Source organism: Zophobas morio, unplaced genomic scaffold (assembly GCF_036711695.1).
Source record: "Zophobas morio isolate AGI-343-1 ecotype UQ-CSIRO unplaced genomic scaffold, CSIRO_AGI_Zmor_V1 ptg000024l, whole genome shotgun sequence".
NCBI classification, from domain to species: Eukaryota; Metazoa; Arthropoda; class Insecta; order Coleoptera; family Tenebrionidae; genus Zophobas; species Zophobas morio.
In genome coordinates, this window is record NW_026972129.1 from 122148 (window position 1) to 127501 (window position 5354).

Here is a 5354-nt window from a genome sequence, read left to right on the forward strand (position 1 = left end):
TAATATGATGGCAATCGTCGCCTGTGCAATTTTGCATAACCTGGCAATTATTTTTAAAGATGACTGGCCAGAAGATCACCTTGAAATTGAGGAAGACGATGAAGTCATAGGTGGTGACCCCATGGAAGGAAATTTTGCTATGAGAACTCACCTTGTAAATACTATATTTGCAGAAAGAGTTTAACAAAAATGTTTAATAATGATTATTATAAAACTAAAAAAAAACTCTTCGATTTCCAATTATTGAATTTGAATTTTCCAATTCGATTTCTACTTTTTTAATCTGCAAATATTTTAATTGTAAGCCTTTTTGAAAGTTTTTGTTTGTGTTTATTTTGCAAATTCACTAAAAATTATTTTCATTTGTATATTTTTTATTTTTTATTACACTGTTTTTCTTGGAAAGAGGGATTTTATTTTTCTCGTTCGGAATGGAGGAGGCAGGGCTATGAGGTTCAGGATTTCCTGGAAAAAAAATGCGTTAAAAACAAGTAAAGTTATTGAAAATATATCTCGTTATGAGAGGTCAGATTTATAAGATCATGTATGCATGACGATTTGTCCTAGTATACAAACCGAAGTATTGTGCTGTATCTGTTTTTTTTCACCTTTTTTTTGTAAAAAATCAAATCTTCATCTATTATATTTATTTGTCATTTCCAGCTCACCATCACCCACGTCTGCACTCATACCTTCATCCCTGTTGTCTGTTTTAATAGAAATAAACGCTTCCTTCTAAAAATTAATAACCACATTGTATAAAAATATTGTAGATCCAGCTTGTAACTTAATTTTTTCAGCCCTTTCCTTTTTAAAGTTTTGTGTCGAATTTTGATAGTCTGAACATCCCTAGGCCCCTCAATGATGGTAACATTGAATTCGTCTTACATGATCTCAGCAACATTCTCTTCTTGTACAGAAACTGCATCTGTTTTCTAATATATGGGCATATCTACAAAAGAGGAAACCGGATAAGAACAGGCAGGCACGAAAGAAAATATTTTCCGTTGATAAAAGTGAAATTTATGCTTTGATAACGCGGTCTAACCAATTTTACTAGTAACTTATGTGTTTTTAAACGTACTTAAAAACTTACCTCAGAATTATTTGTACTGAGTTTTTTGATGGGCTGTGAAATTTTTCGACCTTTCCATAACTTTGGTACTATCCATCGTGAACAATTTTCAGAGGAACAGTAGCCCAAGAACAACAACAAACTTTAACTTCCACCATTAACGATCACAAATATTTAACATAATCTCAAGATGTGACGCAAATATTTCGCCACATGCTAGTCCGTTGGCCAGGATCTGTCCATGATGAATTAAAACAGGATATCTTCTTGGAGATAGTGGTTACACCTGCAAGAGATACCTTCTCACATCTTTCGTTAACTCTAGAAATCGAGCTGAGGAAACATCACAAAGTTATCAGAAACACAATTGAAAGGTGCTATTGAGTTTTAAACTGGCGATTTCCAACATTGTCGATAGTAACCAATATGATGATCTGCATTTGATGATGGTGACTGCGCGGAATTATATCTTACTGCTGCAGTCCCCCAGTTGAAGTAAGGTGTGTTTTACGGCGAGCAGTGGGGACTCTTTGATGTGGTCCATCACCAGTGCGTCGCGTAAGGAGTATTCACAGCTGATAATAATACTATTTTTGCAGTACTATATTACTTCAAATAATAATACTCGGTGTCCTTTTTAATTTTTCAACCACAGTTATCTTGAAATGTTATATTATGTTGATATAGTCCAAAAGGAAAATATATTTGTCGACGCGGCAGCACTGGGTCGAGCGCCTGAGACTTTATTCCGCGCCTGGATGATGATGAAAATATCATGGCGACCTGGAAAACAAATTTACGATGAAAACTAATCTTGTAAATACGGTATTTTCTGAAAGTTTAATGAAGAAGTTTAATAAGTATTAATTCTAAGAATTTATATTTAAACTAAAATTAAAACTAAAAACACCCTATCTATTGATTAATTACTATTAACAAGTTTTTCTAATTCTAATTCTGCCTTCCTAATTTGTAAATTTTTTAATTTTAAATCCTTCTGAAAAAGTCTTTGCTTCTGACGAATTTCTAAATTGACTAAAAATAATTTTCGTTCGTAAATTTTCTGTTTAATATTTGAACCGCTTCTCTTTGGAACTCGGAATTTTTTTCGGCGGATTGGAATGGAGGAGGAAGGATTTTGGGGTTCGCTGTTGTTAACGTTTCCTGGAAAAAAATCTGTTGTAAAACTAAATGATTTTTTTTAAATCAATCTCAATATCATAAAAGATCATATTAAAAAGATGCATGACCATTTGTTCCAGTATACAAACCAAAATATTGTGCCCCATCATCAAAACTGTTTTCTAACGGCTGGAGTTGATCCGCCAACAACTCTCCCAAAATTGCGTCAGCTCCTGTTGGCAAAATGGGGCTGTAACTTCCACCTCCTGTTTTTTTTGTCTTTTTCTGTAATATTTCGATTGTCATCTATACTCTAGATATACCTACAATATGGTAACCCATACCTTTACTATTGTTTCCAGGACCTGTAACGCTTCCGTAATTTCCATTTCTGGTTCACCTGTGGCCTGGGAGGTTCCCTCACCTCTGTTGTCCAGTTTATTTTCCAGGATTGAAATATATGTTTCTTTCTAGAAATTATTGTGTTGTAAATACTAAAATATTGTACATTCCATTTGTATTTTACATTCTTTTCAGCCCGCTCCTTTTTCAAACTTCTCTTGGTATTTTGGTAAAAAGTCTTGAGCGACTGAACATCCCTAGGTCCCTCTGTAGTGACAGCGTTAAATTCGGTTTTTATTTCCTCCCAACAATTCAGTTTTTGTTTGACGGAAACGGCGTCGGTCTTCTTGTTTTCTATTATATGGGCATATCTATAATAGATGAAACGGGATAGGACCAGGTACGGGAGAACGGAGTTTTCGTAGCTTTATTAATAAAAGTGGAAGAGGTTTAATAAAGGAATATATGTATAAATGGGATCGGGAAACCTCATTGTTTGAGATCCATTATAAAAATAACTTCAAAGACTTTTCAGTATAAAAAATGAATGCAAGACACTGTTTGCTAACTGTTTAATAATAATCAAACTCATTTGCTATTAACTAACCGCTGTTAACCACTTTTACTAGAAACTTCGGTGTTTTTTAACATACCTACCTATAAAAACTTACCTTTGAATTTTTTGGGTTAATTCGCTTTTCTCGTGCCCGGTGAAATTTTTCGATCTCTTAGGTGCTTTTGAACTGGAGCTACTCATCTTGAATGTTTTTAAGAGATAACACACCTCAAAAACACCGACGAAGGCCGCACCAATTCACCACAAAACAACGAATCAAAACGTAAATTTTTAACATAACCTCAAAATATGACGCAAATGCCATGTTATGCTGCGTTGCCGGTTGGTGCGCGCTATCAAATAGCGACTTGATGATAATCAGTTAACAAAGGCTTAATTATTGTTTCAGCAACCCAATCAAAGTTGATGATAATTAAATATTTGATGACAATCAGTTGATTGGAGATTTGATTTGCGTTTATGCAACCGGCCCTAGGTGTATTTGGTGGCTCAGAACCATCAAAAAACGTTGAAATATAGTTCAAATTCAATTAAAATCGACAAAAATACAGTTTCTAGCTAAAATTTGATGGTTTCGTTGCTCTTTCCGAGCCCGTTGGGTTTCTGAGTGGCTTAAAAGTACAAGCAAACACTTCAAAAGTGACGTTTCTGAAGAATTTTACCAATTTTCTTGTATCTACGAACGCCAGAATGCATAAGATTGACCTAAACGTCTCCTTTTCCTAATCTGAGTCGATTCTGCATGCTTTAAGTGTGTTTGGTGGCTCAGAACCATCAAAAAACGTTGAAATATAGTTCAAATTCAATAAAAATCGACAAAAATACAGTTTCTAGCTAAAATTTGATGGTTTCGTTGCTCTTTCCGAGCCCATAGGGTATCTGAGTGGCTTAAAAGTACAAGAAAACACTTCAAAAGTGACGTTTCTGATGAGTTTTACCAATTTTCTTGTATCTACGAACGCCAGAATGCATAAAATTGCCCTAAACGTCTCCTTTTCCTAATCTGAGACGATTCTGCATGCTTTAAGTGTGTTTGGTGGCTCAGACCCATCAAAAAACGATGAAATATAGTTCAAATTCAATAAAAATCGACAAAAATACAGTTTCTAGCTAAAATTTGATGATTTCGTTGCCTTTCCGAGCCCGTAGGGTATCTGAGTGGCTTAAAAGTACAAGAAAACACTTCAAAAGTGACGTTTCTGAAGGATTTTACCAATTTTCTTGTATCTACGAACGCCAGAATGCATAAAATTGACCTAAACGTCTCCTTTTCCTAATCTGAGACGATTCTGCATGCTTTAAGTGTGTTTGGTGGCTCAGAACCATCAAAAAACTTTGAAATATTGTTCAAATTCAATAAAAATCGACAAAAATACAGTTTCTGGCTAAAATTTGATGGTTTCGTTGTTCTTTCCGAGCCCGTTGGGTATCTGAGTGGCTTAAAAGTACAAGAAAACACTTCAAAAGTGACGTTTCTGAAGAATTTTACCAATTTTTTTGTATCTACGAACGCCAGATTGCATAAAATTGATCTGAACGTCTCCTTTTCCTAATCTGAGACGATTCTGCATGCTTTAAGTGTGTTTGGTGGCTCAGAACCATCAAAAAACTTTGAAATATAGTTCAAATTCAATAAAAATAGACAAAAATACAGTTTCTAGCTAAAATTTGATGGTTTCGTTGCTCTTTCCGAGCCCGTAGGGTATCTGAGTAGCTTAAAAGTACAAGAAAACACTTCGAAAGTGACGTTTCTGAAGAATTTTACCAATTTTCTTGTATCTACGAACGCCAGAATGCATAAAATTGACCTAAACGTCTCCTTTTCCTAATCTGAGACGATTCTGCATGCTTTAAGTGTGTTTGGTGGCTCAGAACCATCAAAAAACGTTGAAATATAGTTCAAATTCAATGAAAATCGACAAAAATACAGTTTCTAGCTAAAATTTGGTGGTTTCGTTGCTCTTTCCGAGCCCGTTGGGTATCTGAGTTACTTAAAAGTACAAGAAAACACTTCAAAAGTGACGTTTCTGAAGAATTTTACCAATTTTCTTCTATCTACGAACGCCAGAATGCATAAAATTGACCTAAACGTCTCCTTTTCCTAATCTGAGACGATTCTGCATGCTTTAAGTGTGTTTGGTGGCTCAGAACCATCAAAAAACGTTGAAATATAGTTCAAATTCAATAAAAATCGACAAAAATACAGTTACTAGCTAAAATTTGATGGTTTCGTTGCAC

At 34.7% G+C, this 5354-nt stretch overlaps 1 long non-coding RNA gene across 1 annotated transcript; it reads right to left on the reverse strand.

The window, feature by feature from the left end:
• Positions 1 to 410: 410 nt before the first annotated feature.
• Positions 411 to 3343, reverse strand: LOC135135387 (uncharacterized). Its single transcript, XR_010281525.1, has 4 exons — positions 3211 to 3343; positions 1097 to 1858; positions 609 to 952; positions 411 to 465 (listed from the first exon to the last, which is right to left on the reverse strand). It is a non-coding gene; the product is annotated as an uncharacterized LOC135135387 (long non-coding RNA).
• Positions 3344 to 5354: the final 2011 nt, after the last annotated feature.